Below are 20738 nucleotides of genomic sequence, written 5' to 3' on the forward strand. Positions count from 1 at the left end.
ACTGGAGGTCTTCTCCAACCCAGTTGATTCTATGATTCTGTGATTCTAAATAAGCATGGGGCTAATGACAGCATGCTGTATAAACCAGATGACTTCCAGAAGTTGAAATCTGGATCACTGCAAGTCATTAACACTGGCAATAAACTGAGGGAGTCCCTTTAACTGTATAAAAATGAGAGACTAATGCCTGTGAGAAGTAGCAAGGATGCTGCATTGAAAACTGCACCCTGTTTCCCCTCAGCCATGGGGCAAACCCCTGTGCACTGCTGGTCTAATGAGTGCTGCACGTTGCTGTTTTGAAAGGGGTTTTGTCTGAGAGTCACTGCCAGTGGGATGGATGGTCCTGCTCGTGCCTCCCAACACCCAGACACCCATTTAGTGCCAGGGTTCTTGGAGCGTGTCTGCTCATCCCACTGATCCAGCTGGAAATTAACTGTTCTGCCACACTGTACCACAGCCTGAGCATGGGGGAGACATGGAGATCAGCAGAGACCATGTCAGAGCTGTGAAGATCATGTAAGAAAGTGCACACTGCTCCTTCAAAATGCCTCTGACAGCTCCTGAAATGCTGGGCTTAATGCCACTTATTGATTGTAACCACGGAGATGGTGCATATTCCCATTGCAAAAGGAGGGAAAAGCTCTTTTCTTTCACCTCCTCCAGTGCTGAACAATGTTGGAAAATACTTTGTAACCTCCTGAAACCCTCACAGGAGTGAGGAGCCGGTTGTCTGCCTTCTCAGAGGCTGCTTGGTTTCCACAAAGGTGGGGAAAATCAACCATTCCTTGCAAACCAGCCTGGAGCAAAAAGGGCTAAGCTATTCTGGGAGATGAGAGATAAGCACGCCAGAAAGCTTCATCAGAGATTTGTCTGAACTTGCAAAGGTATTTTCTCTGATGAAAGAATACAAACAGTTGTTTGAATTGTTCTGTCTGCTAAGATTTGCTTTCAGAGATCTCACTCACGTTGACAAATGAAGCCCTTCTGCATTAAGTTCTTTAATAAGGATCTTCACTTTCTAAACTAAAAATTAAACTGAGAAAAAGGGCATCAACAGGACAGTTAACCCAAAAAAGGCTGAAGAATATTGGATCAATATTTGTTCCACATGCTTGTTGTTGGGTAAATCCAGGTCCAGCCACTTCAGGAGGCATGGAAGTGCTGGATGTGGGATCCATGTGATTCAGCCTGGTGTGACCTGGAGTGTGATCAGCACTTACCCATCAGCTGACAGCAAATGGGGAACATTTGCTGGAGAACAGATGGAAGATTTGAGGAAAACATGTGAAAAAGGCCAATTGTAAAGCATCTAAACCATAGTTCGGCACTGAAGTTTTGAAACAGAGGTACTAGAAATAGAAGATACCAAAGAAAAACAGGTATTTTTAAATTGCCTTTCTTTTCTCATAGTCTAAAATTCAGTCCTGCTGTTTAACCTGAGACACACTGGAACTGTGTGGCCACTGTGACAGGCTGGTAACTTGCCAGAAAACAGAGTTTTGGAATGACTTGCCCTCTTTGCAAACAGTGCTTCAAAACCAAATGGTTCCTTTCCAGTTTTGGTGTGAATTCCAAACGTTTACTTTCAACACATCACCAAGAGTTTCCATTTTGAATGGAAACTTCCACTTCAGAATTTATGGTCAGAAACAGAGTACAAGCAAATAGTTTTTTTTCACATACAAAACTTCTGGGAGTTTTCTCTAACCCAGCTTTTGGAGAGGGGATGAGGGGAAGAGCTCTGAGATCAAAAGTTTTGGTTCAACTCAAAACAAAATTCAGGGTTAGTTGGCAGGACCTGGAGCCGAGCCCATGGTCCACTCGTCCCGTGAAGGAGCAGCATCTGCCATGAAGTGGCAAAGCCAAGGCTGGTGTTTGGGGTGGGCTGTGGATGGATCACATCCATCCCCGAGGTGAATCACTTAAATTGTGTAAAAAAAGATGGTAATGCTTGTGAGAACGCTGATGATCAGAGCTGGGGCAGTCGGCCGAGGGCCAGGCAGGACCGAGGGTGGGCAGGGTGGGAGATCAGCCCTGGCTTTTCAGGGAGGTGTCAGAGTCCCCGTCCCTGGAGGTGTTTAAGGAAACGCTGGATGTGACACTTGGTGCCACGGTGCTGTTCGGGCCCAGGTTGGGCTCGATGATCTCAGAGGTCTTTTCCAATCCAGCTGAGTCTGCGGTTCACCATAAGGGCACTGGGCGCTCGGGGGCTCGCAGACCCCTTTCAGGATGCTGTGGGCAGTCTCGAGTGGTGGGGGGCGGTCCGGAGCAGTGCGGAGAGGTGCGAGGACGTGTGGGGCGGTCCCGGGCGGTCCGGAGCAGTGCGGGGAGGTCCTGGGCGGTCTGGAGTGGTGCGGGGTGGTCCTGGGCGGTCTGGAGTGCTGCGGGGCTCTGCGGTGCGGTCCCGGGCGGTCTCGGATTGTGCGGGGAGGTCGTGGGCGATCTGGCGTGGTGCGGGGCGCTGCGGTGCGGTCTCAGGCTGTGCTGGGTGGCGCGGAACAGTGCGGGTCGGTCCCAGACGGTCCCAGGCTGTTGGGGGCGGTCTCGGGCGGTCCCGGATGGTGCGGGGCGGTCCCAGGCTGTGGGGGGCTTTGCGGAGCGGTCCGGGCTGTGCTGGGCGGTGCGGAGCAGTGCGGGACGGTCCCGGGCTGTGCTGGGCGGTGCGGAGCGGTCCGGAGTGGTGCGGGACGGTCCTGGATTTTGCGGGGGGGTGTGGGCGGTGCGGAGCAGTGCGGGACGGTCCCAGGCTGTGCTGGGCGGTGTGGAGCGGTCCGGGCTGTGTTGGGTGGTGCGGAGCAGTGCGGGACGGTCCTACGCGGTCCCAGGGTGCGCGGGGTGGTCTCGGGCGGTCCTGGATGGTGCGGGGCGGTCCCGGGCTGTGCGGAGCTTTGCGGAGCGGTCCGGGCTGTGCTGGGTGGTGCGGAGCAGTGCGGGACGGTCCCAGGCTGTGCTGGGCGGTGCGGGGCGGTCCCAGATGGTGCGGGGCGGTCCTGGATTGTGCGGGGGGGTGTGGGCGGTGCGGGGCGGTCCCGGGCTGTGCTGGGCGGTCCGAAGCGGTGCGGGCGGACCGGGCGGTCCCAGGCTGTGCGGGGCGGAGCGGCGCGGCGCGGGCGGGCCGGCGGTCCCGAGCGGTGCCCGGAGCCGGCGGAGGCGCGGTCGCCCCGGAGGGCTCCGCGGGGTCTGTGCTGCAGGTAAGGAGAAGTGCGCGCCGGGTAGCGCCCGGGGCACGGTCCGGAACCCAGCGGCAACTTTGTGTCCCAGCGGGATGAGCTCCCGCCCTACCCTGCCCTGCCCCAGCTCCTCCTCTGCAGCCGCCATGGCCACGGTCCCCCCGCAGCGGGAGCGGGATCGGGAGCCGCCCTGAGTCCGAATCCAGCCGGACTCCGTCCCCAGCAGTGGGGCATCCGCGCTGGAAGGGGAAGGAGAAGCGTTTTCCGCACTAAGCCCCCGAACTTCTGTGCTTTATTGTGCTGGAAGTGGCAAAACTTGGAGGGAAGTTTCGGGAAGAGGTAGGCAGGCTCCGGTTTAGTCTTTTCAGGCGCTAGTACTGCGAAACTGCACTTCGGAGTTTTATCTGGACCTAACAAATGTGTTTTGATTTAGGGCCTGGGCTTTTTCCATCCTGTAATTATCTTTTCCCTAGGTCTGTTTCTGTTAGATCCGTGCTTTCTGAAAGCCGGCATGGCTGTGCCGGCTCACACCCTGGCTGAGGTGCAGCTGTGGCTGTAAAAAGGTGCTTTACACCTACGTGGTGATTTCTGTGGGGGTAAAGTCAGCCTTGGTGTTAAAGGCTTTGCTGTGCTGTAACACGTGCGTGCTTCCTGCCGCGAATGCAGAAACACAGACGACGTGTTTTGAGCTCCGGCTTGGCTGTGCCTAAGCCTTCAGGGACTCTGCTGGCTCCTTCTCCTGGCCCAGGCACAGATCCTGCCACCAGCACCATGTGTGTATTGCAATGGCAGCACATTGAGCAATACAAGTGTCGCCGCATTCCAAAAAGTAAACAGCAAAATGGGTCGCAGAGTGAGGATACTCTCCGCGCTTACACGATGGAGCATCCCAGAGGAAGAAGTTACAGTGTGTCAGCTCCGGATTTATTGCTTCTGTTAAAGGTAGCAGCTATAGCTGGAGGATTTACTTTTGTGAAGGGCATAAGTAGAGGTTTCAGTAAAACCAGAGGCAGCATGGCAGCTCGGTGTGAGAGGCATTCTGGAAAGGAAAAAAGTTGAAATCTTCTTAAACTTTCTGCTCCAAAGGCAGCAGAGATTTTGGCTTCTTCTTATCAATAAAAAATCACAGCCAGAGTGCTCCTTAGTTTAGCTTAGTACCTGTCCCAGTGAAGTTTTGGGAATAAGGTTTAGCACAGTCTCTTAAAAAGCTGTATCAGAGAGATCAGCTCCTAGAAGTGAGAATGCCTGTCAGTGGCGTGTTGCTCATAAATTAAGATCGATGTTCATATGTCAGGAGTGTGAAGTTGTTGTTTCCCTCCTCCCCAAAGGCAGCGGGAGCTCCACCTGGTTGCCTGGCCATGGAGCAGGGTCCTTGGGAGCAGGTTCCCCCTTCAGCACACTCTGCCTTTGAGCAAGATGCCCTGGCATCTCATCCACTTGCTGGATCAGGGCTTAAGAGTTCTGCTGAAGAATGTTTAACCTGATGTGTCCTGTGCACATGTGTCTGCAGCAGATCCATGCTCTGGAAACATACTGGTGAGTAACAATACTGCTTGTCCCCAAACTGCAGGGTGGAGAGCCTGGAAATCAGGGGTGGATGTCACATGGAACAGAGAACCGTGATGAATATCATTTTTCCCCCTGCTTAGATGCAAGTCCTGTTTCAGTTTTAGGCTGTGCTGCCTATGCACTGTGAAACACCTCAGGAAGCAGTTGGGTGCTGATGTGAATGTCTGTGGGGGTGTATGGGCAGGCTTTGCCTGTGACCCGTGGCAACGTGAAGATAATTGTTAACATTCCTGAGATTACAGCCATTCCCAGGAGGCTGAGGTTTCCAGGTGGTGCTGCCAGCCTGTCTGGTCCCATTGCTCACAGGTGATGAGCAGGACACATCCTGGCCACTGCTCAGTGGTCAGGTCAGGGTGGGCTGAGGACAAGCAGTGCTGTGTGTGAAGAGCTGCACAGGGTGTAGTGTCCTTTGGGGTGATTTTGTGTCTACTAAATCCACCCAAGTGGGGTTTCTCTGTTGTTTTTGGCTTCCACTGCTTCAAGGAACACTTTGGGTGAAGTGGAAATCCTTCCCCTGAAGAGGTTTAAAACCAGAGAAGGTTTAGTCACTTTCTTGACTGTGCTGTGATTGCATCAAAACAGACCTTCGGCTTACTCAGGACCAGGCAGTGTTGCTGTAAACTCGTTTGAATAACTGACTAATTGCCTTTGTTGTGCTTTGCACTGTGTGTTTTCTGTGCAGAGGTGGCCCAGATCACAAATCCAGTACAGATGTTCCAAAAATGTATCCCTGGCTCCTGGAGTGGTGCAAGAGGAGTGCAAAAATACCCTAAATACCTCTGACTGGGGAGTCCAGTGGTTTACAGAGAAACTAAAAGCTCAGACATAAGGCAGGATTTAGGGAGGTAATAGAGCATCCTGTAAATTCCTGTGGTGCTAGAGGTGGTCAGTAAAACCCCCTTCCCACTGCTGAATTTGCCTTTACCACCTTTCTGAAGGAGGTGCTGGTAGCCTCTGCCTTGGCTTGTACACTGGTGATGCTCAGGTTGGGTTGGTGTACCTGAGGCAGCTTCTCTCATACTTGCCTTGGTTATTTTCAGGCTTCAAAGCAAAACTGAAGTCATGTCGCTGCTTTAAAGCTGCACAGTTATGACCTGACCTATTTCTGCCTGGCCAAACCACATCTGTAAACTCACAGATGCAAGGAGCAGGTTTATTGGAAAGTTCAGACAGGTTTTGTTGTGCTCACTCCTCTTGTGTGGGGCGGGTGCATTAAGAGAACACTTAATACCTTCATAAATAAAACCACTTACTACCTTCCTATACTTAGGCTGAGCAGCGAACCCCTTCCCCCATTTGTAATTGTGAGATCCCATTAGTCATCCCATTAGTCACGTTGCTCTTGGATCCAGCCCAGGAGAGGTAAACTGTTGTGCTGCTGTTTCTGCCCAGACATTTATTTAGCATTTAGTACAATTTCTCACCCTGTCCTGCCGTGCTGTAAATTTGTTTGATGTCCAGAGCCTAAGGATGTCATTGCAGTGTCTCTTGTGCTTCCTTCTTGGTCAGCCTTTGCATTTGTGCTTTTATATTTTAGAGTAGAACTAAGGCATCAACCCTCCCTGTGTCTGGGTAGGAAAGTGACTCTTGGTGCTGATAATCTGACTGTGAATGAGAAAATGGTGGTCATTCAATGCCACCTTCAGAATTACAGAGAGCTCCTTGGAGGTGTCTGGTTTGCAAGCATTAACCTTTGCATCACACAGGAAAGGCTCTGTGTTATTCCTCAGAGGTTACATCTCTTGCCCAGTGTTTGGAAAAGCCAGATCCAGTTTGTGTTGAGGTAGGGATGCTCCCTTTCCCTTTGCATCATTAACCAGTGCAGGCTGTGTCAAAGAGCAGGACCAGAGGCCACTCCAGCAATCTCTGGCTTGTGGTGTTAAACGGCAGATGAAAATAACAGCAAATGTGACTTTCAGGAGCGATTTGCATACATTTTGATGGTAATCACTCCTCCAGTAGGCTCAGCTTGTGACTCTTGCATGAACAAAATCCCCTCCTCTAATAGCACCTGTGAGCAGAAGCATCCAAGATCAACTTTGGTTTGTACTTGTATCTTTCTCTACAGGCTTTTTGCTATGTATTAATGACAAACCTGAGGGCTGAGGCTCGAGCTGGCTGTTGCAGCATCTGAGCTCTGAAGTGGAGGATCTCTGTGCTGCCAGACAGCTGTCTGATTGTGTTTGAGATGGGAAAAATCTGATAACCGCTGGCGCGAATCAGCACATTCGAAATCAAACAGTTCTCGAGGCTCCAAATGGGATGGATTTGGGACAGCAGCTCTACCTTCTTGCCCTCTAACAGACGTGTCAAAATAAGAGGCAGTGATAATGGTCTGGCCTTGCATGGACTAACCCAGGCCATGGGGAGTATAAAGGATGGGGAAAGGAAAACACAAACCCTTTGAAGGCTGGTCTCTGTGTTTTTGGGCATTGTGGGGCTGGCACTTGGAGGCACCTCTAGGATCAAATTAAAGTTCTGCAGAGTGTAATGTCTGTCTTGAAGAGCAGGTGAGAAAACCACCTTTGTTGTAAAAACACCCCAAGCTGTTCCTGTGTTTCTGAAAATAATTATCTCACGTGGCTGTAGCACTTTTGGTCTTGGGTTCTGTGTCCTTACACAGCTGCCATGTAAAAATCCCTCTTGCTATACAGACACTGCCAGACTCTGTTCCCTTTTAGGCAGTTTGCTCCTATGGGATCAGCGGAAGAGTTGGAAACAAGGCATTGATAAGGAGAAGGAGCACATGTTCCTTGGGGATCGTCACAGCTTCAGCATGGACAGGGATATGTAGATATCAGCTGTGGGATTTTGGTTTGCTGGAGTTTGGAAGCTTTACTTGCAAATCCAAAGCATCTCCTCTGCCATCCTGGCTTAGGTTTTAAATGTCTAAGCTGTAAAACACTTGGGAGGTGGTGGTTTGGTGGCTGTGCTCCCTGTGGTGCTCAGCCTTTTTGCTCTCCCTCCTGCACTGGCAACATCTCTGACAGACTTTTGTTAAATGGGGGGTGGGCTCAGGTGCTGGCTTTGTTGTAGTATCCTCTGTCCTGCTTCCAAACCAGGATTAAGCAAAGGAAAATATTACTTTACTCTTAATTTAAATCTCTGGGAAGTTGGTTTTGCTTCAGAGCAGACTTGAAAAGGCTTGTCAGTTGGATCTGAGAGCCATCAGCATTTTTTTCCCCTCCACTTAACCGAAGCTGGTTTCATTTGTGACAGCACTTTTAATTTGTTTTGTTTGTATAGGAAACATCAGGGGAAGGTTCAGAAATGCATATTTATGTTTCTTGGCTAAGCTTACATTGGCTCTAAGAGCTTGGTTTTGGAATTTTTATAAAGAAAGGCTGGATTTTTTTTTCTAATATTGGCTATGTTTTGTTTTCTTCTTGTCCAAAAAGAGCATGGTAGTGGCTTTTTCACAGACGTATTTACAGACTATTCTGGGTTGGAAGGGACCCACGGCTTACCTTGGTCTGCACCTGCCCTTGGATGTGAAACATGGAACTGAGAGGTCCTAACTAGAAGTATCCTCTTGGAGGTTTCCACACTTGTCCTGGAGCTGGTGTTGGACCTGCTGTGTGGTGCTGGGCAGGACTGTGTTTTCTAGGATACCCTTGGGATATGCAGCACCACCAGGAGCCGGAGGAGTATTGGAGATGTGGTTGCTCAGGCAGGTGGGTGTTATATGGAAGGAGCAGTACCAGGTCTGTCACAGGTGCCAACACTTCCACAGCAGCAGCATTTTGCTCTCCCTCAATCTGAGTATCACCTGAGAGTGCCCCTTTGGGGGGCAGTCCTGAGGCTGCAGGTGCAGTGTGGAGATGAGAGCATTTGGGATTTGTTTTCAGGGTGGTGCCAGTAAACTTCCTGCAGCTCAGTGGTGGAGATAACTCTGCAGGTTCTGGCTCCATTGTTGTGACTGGGTCTAAGGTGAATTTAAGAAAAATGTTCTGGTTGAGCAGGTCTTCCTTTCTGCTTTATCCAAGGGGAAATACCTGCTGGGAGCCTGATCTGTTGTTCTCATTACTGGGGGAGTTTCTGAAGGAGGACTAAATCTGTAACAATTTGTAGGTCCTCATCTGAGTGTCACAGTGTTTCCCAGGATGGTATCTCAGGTTTCAGCCTCTTAAATCTGCATACACAGAAGTGTTTGATCATAAAGGGTGGATGAGGTGAAAGGCATTTTTCTCAGCATCATTTTGGGCATCTCGGTAGAATCAGCTGCTGAAGGACCAGCCTTGCTCAGCTCACAGGGAGCTCTTGGGCTGTTGTCGGAAGGATGGGGAAGGGCAAGATTGTTTTACCAATCCTCCCATGAGGTTGTAATGCCTGGAGAGTGTGGAAAGGAGACACTGATTACCTGCAGTGCCTGTCAGGGATAACCTACTTAGAGGGAGGGGAACATGTTGCAGCCCAGCAAGAATGGAGTCCCACCATGTCTCCAGAGAGCTTTGTCTTGGAGCCAAACCACAGCACGGGCACAAAGAGGGCCTCCTTTTGTGCAGGGCAGTGGTAGCAGGAAATGTTCTTCCTTTTGGACCTGGTTGGGAATCTCTCCCTCTGTTATGGGGTAAATTTGCCTCCTTACTTGTACAAATACTAAAGCACAACCTGGAATTGAAGGCTGCCTCCTGCGAGGAGCCTCTGTGCTGTTGTCTCCATCTGTTCCCATTTTTTTCCTTGTGGTACTTGAACCTTCCCCTTCCTTCCCTCTCCACTCTTCCAAGGAATTTTATAAAGGAATCAATAGCTGTCTAGTTATGACAGCAAAATGAGAAAGGCTGTAACGTCTCCATAGCTACCTAAAAAGTACTTGTAGAATGCTGGTGGAGGAGAGAATCCCATGCATTCCTTGCACGCAGGCTGGAAATCGTTTGCATTAGTTAAGTAATCTCTGCACGCTTGTGCAGTGAGCAATGTTTGGTTACTGCAATAAATTCTGGTCCCTTAAACCCTGTGAAGCTGAAAAAAATGGATTTGTTTTACACAGAAAACTAACTGACCTGAACTCACAGTAGATGAACTGGTTGTGAACGGACCAGCTTAATCCAGCTTGTTTTTCTCCTTGTGTTTCATGTAGCATCTGAAAAGAGACAGCTTGTGGCAAATTAGCTAGGGTGAGACTACAAAAAGATTGAATTATTCCTGTTTGAACAGTTCCCAGCATGTGAGCACTTGCTGCTTGGCTTGTGCATCATCTGTGCCTTGAGCTGGCTTGCCAGAGCTGCTGTGATTGAGGGGAAAGTAAAGAACCTCCAACTGGAAGTCTCGCCTTTGCTGGAAAGGAGAATTTATTCTTTCACCAGTGAAAGCACCACAGAGATACCACCCTGCTCCCTCCCCTTTGGGCCGTGGCACTGGAATAAAGGAGGCAAAGTTGGGCCTGCCTTGTTCAGGCAGGGCTGAGCTGGCTGGGGGGCATGGGAAGGGCAGAAGGAGGTGGAACAGGATGATGTTTCTGGAAGGATTTGCCTTGTTGTACTGCTGTATCTCTGTCAGAGGGGTGGGATTGCAGTTTTGGGTGCCACAATATAAGGATATAAAACTCTTAGAGAGCACCCACAGGACAAAGATGGGGAAGGGCCTGGAGGAGCCGCGCAAGGAGTAGCTGAGGGCACTTGGTGTGTTCAGCTGGAGAGGAGGAGACTGAGGGGAGACCTCAGTGCAAGTACAACTTCCTCTGGAGGGGCAGGCACTGATCTCTGCTCTGGGGACCAGGGATAGGACCCAGGGAATGGCCTGGAGTTGTGTCAGGGGAGGGTTAGGTTGGATCTCAGGAAAAGGTTCTTCCCCCAGAGGGTGGTGGGCACTAAACAGACTCCCCAGGGCAGCGGTCCTGGCTCCAATCCTGACAGAGCTCAAGGAGCATGTGGTGGGATTGTTGGAGTGTCCTATGCAGGGCCAGGAGCTGAGCTTTGATGATCCTTGTGTGTCCTTTCCAACTCAGCACATTCTATAATTCTTTGATTAAAGTGAGTAGGGAAGCTGCAGCACATGTGGCAATAGCTCAGAATTGGCTTCCCAGTTGTTCAGGTCAGTGTATCCAGCTGCATTGCTGATGCTAAATGAGAATTTGGCTGTGATATTACAGTTAACTCCTCTTCTTACTGAACATTCAATATAATTTCCCCGTGCCTGTGGTGATTAGGCCTGGCTTTGCTGTTGCACATGGTGAGGAACATTTCCCTCCCTTGGATCCAGCTGTGTTCATGTAGCTCCTGCAAAGCGTGCTTTTCGAAGCAAAACAGAGGGTCTGTCACTGTTTTTCCATGTTAAAAGGAAGAAATTGGGATCCCACTGCCTTTCCGCTGAGCCTTATGGGCTTTGTTGTGTGTCTTTGTCCTAAGACATCGAGCCGTGGGTGAGGTGTTACTTGCTGTAAGCAGAGAGAAATAACAGTGCAGTGCATGAAATACCTGCTGGAGGCAACTAAAGTAGCATTTTTTCTAGTGAGGCCTCAGCTCTGTCTTGTCTGACTTGCCATGTTTTTCTGGGAAGAGAGAGGTCCATGGAGAGTGAGACCCAGGTGGAGATGCCTTTGCTGGTGTGCCTTTTATCTGGACAGGCTGTAGGGAGGTGGTTGGTGGAGGCAGAAGGACATCCTGGATGGAAGGGGTTGGTGGGGTCTCTGCTGCTGAAGCCTTTGGGTGTGGAAGTGAGGGGCAAGGAAATGAATCCTCCAGGGAACGCAGGGGGACTGCACTGGGTGTGTTGGGTGGTGAGAGCCGCTCCAGAGTTGCTGCAGAGCAGGTGGCCCTGCTGGCTTGAGGAGTTAGTGCTGCCACCCTCCGTGGGGTCTGTATCCAAGTGCACATCCCTGCCCTCTGTACCACAGCCTGCATTCCCACGGGAACACAGAGAAATCCCAACTGCCATAGTTTGTGGTGTCCTTTCTTTAATCCCTCCTGTCTAGCTTGTGCTGCAGAGCTTTGAGGCAGAGGGTTTCCTCCTGTGTCCAGAGCCTCATGCCTGGATCTGGTTGGTGTTTACACAGAATTGAGGGCAGCCAGAGGTTCTCCGGGGTCTGATCAAAGCCATACGTGACATTAATGCAAAGCAAACTGGTAGTCGTTCTGTGATGAACAGGAGGTTACAGCACAGACTCAACATGTTGCATAGCTCTGAGACTATGAAAAATGAAAAGTGAATCCTCCTCTAAAAGTTGGCTGTGCCTGTGTGAGGGTTTGAGACAAGCCAGTACGCTGAGCTCGCTGCGTGGGTGTTTGCGGGAAATGAGGCAGATTTGTGGAAGAGAACTGTGGAGATAAGGAGGCCCAGGAGTGCTGGAGTAGCTAAAAAAAACATGGGTGAATCTGTGGTTCTGGGCCTGCACAGGGATGTGGGAAGCAGAGGAAAACCAACTGGGCAGGGCAATATTTGAGGCGGTGGGCGACAGCCTCGTTCTTGCTGCACAGCCACTTGTGGGGCTGAGGGAGTGCTGGAGGTTGGTGATGGTCAGGCTCTCAATGGGAAGCTTGGCATTCCCCAGGACAGGGGGAAAACTGTTGCTGGGGTTTGCTCTGGCCCTCATCCTGTTCTCCCAGTCAGGGTATGTTGAATTCCCAGTGGCGATGGCTGTAAGGAGCCATCAGAGGCTGAGGTGATTTTCCCTGGATGGAGTCAGAGTCAGATCCCAGGGGCTTGGGGCTTTACTGGCTGGTGTCTTGGGAATGGGCAGATTTCTCCCACTGAGAACAAAAACCGCACAAATTTGTGTTGTGCCCTGGGAGGGGTGCTGGGCTTCGAGAGCAGTGGTGGCAAGAGGTGGACAGTGTGATTTTACAGTCCTGTTTACTCTGGGCTTGAACTGTGTTGCTCTGGAGGGTTTGCAGTGCCCCCTGCTTCTCCTAGGGCTGGGAGTGGGGAGAGAGGGAGGGAGAGAGGGAGGGAGGGAGGGAGGGATGGATGGATGAAGACCCCAAGTCAGCCCAGGAAAGCAGTGCCTGCATTGTCTGGCTGCCTCTCCTGCCCACATGGAGATGGTGTAGATCTGCTGGATGTAATTGGACCTGCAGCTTTTCTGCAGAGCTGTGATGGCTGAGGAGGGGCAGCTTCCCAGTGGGAATACTCCTGGTAGTGAGGAAGGACCTTTTCTAACTCTGCACTTGTGGGTCCCTCCTTTCCATGGGCTGTCTGCTTGGCCCTTGGAGTATATAAACTACTTGTGTTTGGATCTCCAGAGAAGAGGCTTCCCCTCAAGCCTTCCTGTTGCAATGCACATCTGTTAAGCTGAATGCAGATGTTGTGGCCAGGCTGGGAAAGGTCCCTGTCCAGCTGTGTATGCACAGAGAAGGGGAGTTGTTATTTTGGCATCTGCAAAGGCAGCTTGCTAAAAATAGGCTAAAGCCCATAAACCCAGCAGCAGAAGTAGTTGTCCCAAAAGTTTTTCTTGATGCATTTTTGGTTTTTTCTGCCCTAAGGGATTTTTGTTTGGAATATGCTTCGTGTCTCAGTGTTTGCACAAAAGCCAGTTGTGCTCATGCCGGGGCTGCTGCTGGGTGGATGTGGCCAGACTGAGCTCTGCTTGTAACTCCACCACTCCTTCCTCCCTCCTGAGCCTGGGATAAGTTGCCTTCCTTGTTTTCACTCCTTCCTGCTCTCAGGACTCTTATCTGGCTTCCTGGAGCCCTTGTGCTGCACAGGGCACACCATGTGCCTGAGCAGGACGGACACTTTTTGGGACATGACAATCCAGTGACACGTGGAGAGGTTGGGATGCCAAAGCAAGGCCTTCCCTGTGGTTTGGGCTGCTGGCCCTGGCTGGGTTTATGTTTGGTAGGGACAACTCCTCACACACACATGTAGCAGCCTTTCCCCTGAGCTGCTTTGTTGTTTCAAGCCCTTTCCCTTCGCAGGGGCCTCTGGTGGTGCAGAACTGGCTTCGTTTTGGGAAAACTGAATGAAGCAACTTAGTGTTAACCTGACCTCACACAGCTCTGCCTGCACTGGGGTTATATTGGCTGGTACTTCCAGATTTTAGTTCTGTGAAGCTACTGAGGCTGTGACAGAGGGAGTGTGTGCTTGGCTCTGCTCTCATAACTGTTTGCTGCCACTGACTGCACGGCTGGAACAGTGGGAGGGAGTATTACATTTCTGGGCAAGGCTTTGTACAAGACCTGCTGTCAAAACAGCCTGATAAACTGCCTACTGTAACACAGAACACTGGTCTGTCATTCTGCAAATTGAATTGCTGGAAAGCTCTTAGGATTATTAAAAGATACTTCGTGTTAATTTGATTTCCTGTAAAAAGACACAGGGTGATTCAAAAAACCAAAGCACTCACTCTCAAGGTAAAAGCAAAATTTCCCAAAGCCATGCATATGCAATACTTGAAGGTTTTCAATGGAATCATGTGCAGGGACAAAGTGAAAAAATATACATGAAACTCTACTTTAAAATTTGTCAGTTTTGAAGAAAGCTGAGAAACTGAGTAAACTTTTAAAACGTATATACATAAATAAGTATACAAATGTTGTTGTTGCTTTCTGAGTTTGACCACAGGGTATGATGGAGTTGAAAATAGTGGGGAAAACTTAGAGTTCTTCAGGATCCCTGCGTGTTGCCTGCCTGCACTGGTGTTTAGATATTGCTTGTAGATGCTCCATCAAATATTTGCCTGTGTCTCCTACCAATTCAAGTTAAATACTGTGCTCAAATTCAAGATATAGCTGGGAGGGCAAGCTGGGGACAGTGCTCAAGTTAATTTTTCAGTGTAGACAAACTGTGCTAATGAGTGTGTTTATCCAAGTCCTGCAGCAGTTTGGGATTGCTGTTGTGTTGCTCCCTTTCCCTGTGCCCTGCCCTCCTGCTGCTGTTCAAAGTCCGTCTCGCCTCAGCCTGGTTCTGTCTATCAATAATACAACAAGGGATGTTCCTGGGGCCGTGTGTGCTTTACAAAACGGTTTGTGTGGATAGCTGCCTGTGCCAGTTCTAAATGCTTTTCCTTGCAAGAAGCAGGGTGATAATTCAGTGTGTTCATCAGGAACTGAATTTGCCACTTAGCAATACTTCTCTTACAAATCCCCAGCCTGCCTGATGCTGGGAGAAAGGATGGGGTGTGTGTGTCTGCTTGGTGTTCTGTTAACTGTGTTGTTAGACAGCTTTTCTATCTCCTGTTGCTGCTGCAGACTCTGCTCCAAAGGAGTTATAGAATCACAAACTGGTTTGTGTTGGAAGGGACCTTAAAATGTTCCATGGGCAGGGACACCTTCCCCTGTCCCAGGTCACTCCAAGCCCCATCCAGCCTGGCCTTGGACACTTCCAGGGATGGGGCAGCCACAGCTTCTCTGCCCAACCTGTGCCAGGGCCTGCCCACCCTCACAGGGAAAAATTTCTTCTTAAAATCCAATCTAACCCTGCTCTCTGTCAGTCTGAAGCCATTCCCCCTGTCCTGTCACTCCAGGCCCTTGCAAATAGTGTCTCTCCATCTTCCCTGTGGGCTCCCTTCAGGCACTGCAAGGCCACAATGAGGTCACCCCAAAGCCTTCTCTTCTCCAGGCTGAACAATCCCAACTCTCCCAGCCTTTCCTCCCAGTAGAGCTGCTCCATCCCTCTGATGCAGGTCCAAAATCCCCAGTCCCTGCTCCTGCACCACCAACATCCTTATCTTTCCCTGTGTTCTGGTGGGAATACCCAAGCTGAGTGTTCTGGAGTGCAATGTGAGTGTCCTGAGCTGTTCCAGGGCTGTGACCTGCCCTGTGTTCCCAAATGGAATGCTGCAGGTCACAGGAAGCACAGCTGCATTGCTTGGAGCCTCCTCAGTTCCTGAAAAGGATTTCCTGGGAACAAAAGCTCTCATTGCTCTGTTTCTTCGATTTGATTTCTTTTTTTGGTTTGTCTGCTAATAATCTTGGCTTCTTGTTCCCTGTGTTTTCTCCCTTTTTAAAAAGTCAGAGGAAGTAATGGTTGCTTTGTCTTTCTATTTCTGTGTCTGTAGGGCAGATAAATCTCCTTTTTTCTTCTTCCTGGCACAGGAATACCTTTCATTTCAGAGGAACTATAAATCTAAAATAACAAAAATGAGAGTTTGACCTTTATTAGTTAGGAAAACAGTGATGTAGTGAAATGACCACTGGGAGGGTTGATTGCAGCTGATTTGGGGGAGCAAAGAGCTGCTGGAGCTGTGGGTACATGAATGTCTGGATTGTTTTCCCTCAGGGTTGGGGACTAGACTGTACCTTCACAATGAAGGGTCTGTGACTGACATGGGGAACTCAGAAAACATCCAAAATTCATGTAGTTCTACCCTGGCACCTTCTTCTGTACTAAGAACTAGTTTTAACTCTGGATCAACATCCTTGTATGGAGGCTCAACCTGTGGATTTATTGCAGCCAACCCCACAGTGTTGGGTTTGTGTGGTCTTATCAGGTACAATTTTAATTAAAAGTAGTAGAGCCCTTGGATAGGAAGTCAAAAGCTTAATTGCTAATACAGTACAATTAAATATCTCAGTACCAAGCTAGTAATTACACCAAATTCATTGCAGTGTGGGAAGGCTCTTTGGAAACACAGCAGTGTAAAGACACGTGGAAGGAGGTTTCTGCAAATACCAACTGTGAACTGTTCTACTCTTAAAAAACAATCTTCTCCCTTTTGTCTTAAATAGGAATATTTTTGTCTTAAGTAGGACTATTTTAGCTGCTCTGAGGTTGTGATACAGCTCAGCCCTTTGCTTGGGGTGGATGGCTTTAAACAGCTAAAGCCTTGAGGTTTGTGTGTCAGGAGGTGCTGCAAGTCAGTCATTCATTTTCTCTTCCTTGATGAGTGTTTATGGAAACTTTGAGGGCTCAGCAAGGACTTGTACTCATCCAGAAGCAAAATAACACTCTTTGGTCTTGCTGCTGGATTACAGGGAAGGCTGGATACAAATCTGTTTTCCCTGTTTTCAACTCACTTGTAGGGAGTGGTAGCCAGTGCAGGGGAGTGATTATTTCAGCAGGGACCTTTTCAGCACCCAGCATATTTATTGTCCAAAAATTAATGCTTATTTTTCATGGATACAGCTCTTTCTGAGCATCCCCTGCTCTGAGTGGAGAGTTGAATTCTTCAGTGCTTCAGTGGTGGTGTTTTTTTATTTTTTAAGAAGGAAATTAATGGATTTCTTTTGGCAAGAAATACAAAGTAAAATCAAAGATGTAAAGCCTCCCAAATTACTCATCTTTTCCACACAAAACCTGGTGAAACATAAGGTCCATCTGAGACATTTTCTAATGACCAAATGCATTTGGCTTCAGATGCATCTGAGAGAAACTTTTGGGAAGGAGGGCTATGGAATAAACAGCAAATGAAATCACTTTACAACTCTCTTTTGTATTACCAGGGAAGGAGGAGAGCCATTACTTCTTGGCAAATTAGGCTACATAAAAGAATTCTATATAAAGATTATAAGTGCTCTAATGAGGAACAATCAGTGATGAGGTGGAGAGGGGCAATGCTTTGTTACCAGCTGCATTGCTGCCCTGTCTGGGAGGATTGCTGTGCTTTAACCAGCCCAGCAGGACCTGCAGGAAGCTCCCAGGAATCCCACCTTGCAGCAGGTGATCCCTCAGCCTGCAGGTCCCCAGACTGCATAAATAGGGAGGGAAAATCCTGCCTTAAAAAAGAATGTGGTGGTGTGTGCTGGCAGCCCTGTGCTTGAGGAGTCTCTGCAGAGAAGAACTGGCTTCTTCACGTGGCAGAATGTTCAGTGCTGTGCACACAGCTTGTGCAAATCTTCCCAATCTGTCCTTCCCTTCCCTGCTCTTCATTTCTTGTGTTCTGGTTCATCTAGATTGTGTTCTTATGTGGTCCTCCCTTATGCTTGTCTTGACCTGCAGAGCCAGATATAGAAGAGGAGGGAAGGTCTGCTAGACCTTGTCTTTGCTGGGCTTGGGGATGTGCTCTGTACCTAAGGAGTGTACAGGATAATAAGGAATCACTGGGAAATTGGAGCTCAGTAGCTGGGGGTTTCATGGAAATCCAAGTAGAGTGGCCTTTGTCTCTCTTTGGGGCAGTGCTCCTGTTCCTAAGGAAAATCTTGCAGACACAAAAGCACTTAAGGCAGCCAGTGGAGCACAAATTCAGAACAACTTACCTGTATTCTTGTATCTTCCTTTGTACAGTACCCCATAAACCCCATAAAGTGTTTTTATAAGTGCCGCCTTGCCCTGTCAATAAAGCAGGAGTTATATATTACTATGGAAGGCTGTTTTTTCCTTTCATAAGTTTATAGGATTCTTGGGGGATATTTCAGGATAAAAGGAACCATCATTGAAGAAATGTTGTCTGTGGAGGGGTCTCTGAGGGGACTGAATCACCATATGTAGTAACAGGGGAGGGTTGGATTGCAGAAGGTGAGAGAGATGGTGGTGACTTTTTCTGAAAAGACCCCTTGAAAAGACCTTCTCCCACCTCCATTGCTCCCACCATCCCCTCTGTGGGACAGCAGCATGTTCTGGACAGGACTCAAGGGGATGGAGCCTTCAGCCTTCCAGGGAGAGGCTTAGGGGATGGATCAGCCTGTGCTCCACCACCTCTCAGAATATGCCCCCAAAGAGGATCCTTTCCCACTTTCCCTGCTGGAAAACAGGTTCAGTGGTGCTGAAGTCCTCCTGCTGTCTCCCAAATGTCACACAGCAGTTACAAATCTGTTTTGCCAAACTGCTGAACTCTGGGAACATCCCTGTGTGGGGTGTTTAATGGAGATATCCTTGGATAGGACGTTTGCTGCTTCTATAATAACTGTCCCCCGTGGGAAAGATGGTCATGAGGTGATTCCTAAATGAAGATCTAACACAACACACACTTAATGGGGCACTTGTTTGCCCTCAGCATCTTGTGGGTTGTTCTTTCGCATCCAATTTTCTAAACAAAGTTCACCTCTTTCCTTAAAAACCCCAAACAACCACCCTCCCACAAAACAAACCAACCAGCGAAACATGAAATATTTGTTCCTGTTTCATGGGAGTGAACAAATGCACTGGCTGCCCATGTGTAGATGGTGGTGGAGCTGCTACTGGGCCAACCAAAGCAGGGAATTGCTGAGTTCTTGCAGCAGAGTTTGATCCATGTGAAGCTGATTTGGATGTGTCTCCTCTATCTGCATAATAATTTCTCCCAGATATGTAGGAATGTGACACCCATTTGCATCTCTTCACCTTCTGCCAAGTGTGGTCAGAACTCAGTAGAGAGTTGAAAAATTTAATAGAGTGAAGACTGACAAGCAACACTACCACATAAATTTAATTTCCTTTAGAATCCAGGCCAGAAATATGTGCTGAGGGTTTTATTCTGCAATCATGTGCTTTAAAACAGTGTGGGGGACAATGCAATTAGTAATGGTATTTTCAGGATTATTTGCAGTGCATGTGAAAGCACAACAGCTGAATCCTGTTGTGTGGATGAATATGAGCACATAACAAACCTAAAAGGGCTGAAACAGCTGAAGTGTCTGCCTGGAGAGAGAGCAGAATACATGTGTAAAACTCACTTGTGAAGCTGGCAAAGCATCTGGTTGTGTTGATCCTAATTTCTAGGGGTTTAATTCTAATCTTTTGGCTACCTCTTTCCTAACAGCAACAAAAGGATGTTATTTTGTTCCTTTTGTCCGGAGGGTGGATATTATTGGAGCTCTGTATTTTGTTCCTTTTCCAGATCTTTGCTTGAGTTTTGCTGCTTTCAAAGCTTCCAAGTGCTCTGGAGTCACAGGTTTTGGGTGCATGTGCCTCAGTAATGGGATTTTATAAGTTTGTGGTGTTGGATCTGTTTAAGTTCCTGACCTAACTGTGAGGAGGAGAACAGTGACACCACCAGTCTCTTGGTGCTGCTAAAGCTGTGAATTCTCTCATCTCTGATTCCACAGATCACACTGCTGCAATAACATGGGTGTCAGGGCATGAGATCTTCAGTGGAGTTCAATAAGGAATTTCCATGTCTTCCAGTCCCTTCTGTATCTTCCCTCAGCTGAGACCTGCATTTTCACAGATTATAAACTGCACAACCTGTTGCTTTGGCTTGTAGAATTAAACCCAAGCAGAAGCAGAGTGGCACTGCAGTTCAGGGATGGACACGGTGATTAATGCAAAATTAGTCATAGATTAGTCATAATTCTTTTCCTTGTGTAAATCATGTCTAGTTTCACTTACAATCTGATAAGTTACTGCTTTGAAAGCTTTTCTTTAAACCTCCAGTTGGTTCTTGCTAACTGGTCTTACAAGCACTTCATTGAATGGTCTGTCTGATGTTATTCTTCTGTGACTCAGGAGATGATTTATAATATTTTATTATGCTTCCAGAAAGTGTTTTATTTTTGCTGTTGGCTGACTTATGTGCATCCCCCAGTGCTGGGCTGTTGATTCAGTGTTGTTTGTGCTGGCATGTTGTTCAGGTGTGCTGGTTTGGGGTGGGAGATGCTGCAGCACAAGCTCTCAGCCTTTTGGCTCTCAGGAGTTAACAATGTGGTTGGTTTTGCTCAGTTCCCTTTAGTTTTCACTTTGTAGAATCATAGAATCATAGAATCGATTGGGTTGGAAAAGACCTCCAAGATCATCAAGTCCAACCCTTGGTCCAACTCCAGTCCATTTACCAGATCATGGCACTCAGTGCCACGGCCAATCTGCGTTTAAAAATCTCTAGGGATGGTGAATCCACCCCCTCTCTGGGCAGCCCATTCCAATGCCTGAGCACTCTCTCTGCAAAGAAGTTTTTTCTGATCTCCAACTTCAATTTCCCCTGGCAGAGCTTGAGCCCGTGCCCCCTTGTCCTATTGCTGAGTGCCTGGGAGAAGAGACCAACCCCCACCTGGCCAGAACTTCCCTTCAGGGAGTTCCAGACAGTGCTGAGGTCACCTCTGAGCCTCCTCTTCTCCAGGCTAAACACCCCCAGCTCCCTCAGCCTCTCCCCACAGCACTTGTGCTCCAGTCCCTTCTCCAGCCTCGTTGCTCTTCTCTGGCCCTGCTCCAGCCCCTCAATCTCTTTCCTCAACTGAGGGGCCCAGAACTGAACACAACACTCCAGGTGTG

General features: G+C 48.8%; 1 protein-coding gene across 14 annotated transcripts in view; it reads left to right on the plus strand.

Annotated features, from left to right (window-relative positions):
• Nucleotides 1-3070: 3070 nt before the first annotated feature.
• PPFIBP1 (PPFIA binding protein 1) overlaps nucleotides 3071-20738 on the plus strand; it is a 91205-nt gene continuing 73537 nt past the window's right edge. For 10 of the 14 annotated variants that reach the window (XM_071551631.1, XM_071551629.1, XM_071551634.1 and 7 more), the window contains exon 1: nucleotides 3072-3191. The gene's annotated coding sequence lies outside the window, so the exon portion shown is untranslated. Of the gene's footprint in view, nucleotides 3192-3327; nucleotides 3510-20738 lie in introns of those variants that run through there. The other 4 variants (XM_071551633.1, XM_071551636.1, XM_071551640.1 and 1 more) reach the window with 3 other exon arrangements.

Source organism: Pithys albifrons, chromosome 3 (assembly GCF_047495875.1).
Source record: "Pithys albifrons albifrons isolate INPA30051 chromosome 3, PitAlb_v1, whole genome shotgun sequence".
In the NCBI taxonomy this organism is placed as follows: Eukaryota; Metazoa; Chordata; class Aves; order Passeriformes; family Thamnophilidae; genus Pithys; species Pithys albifrons.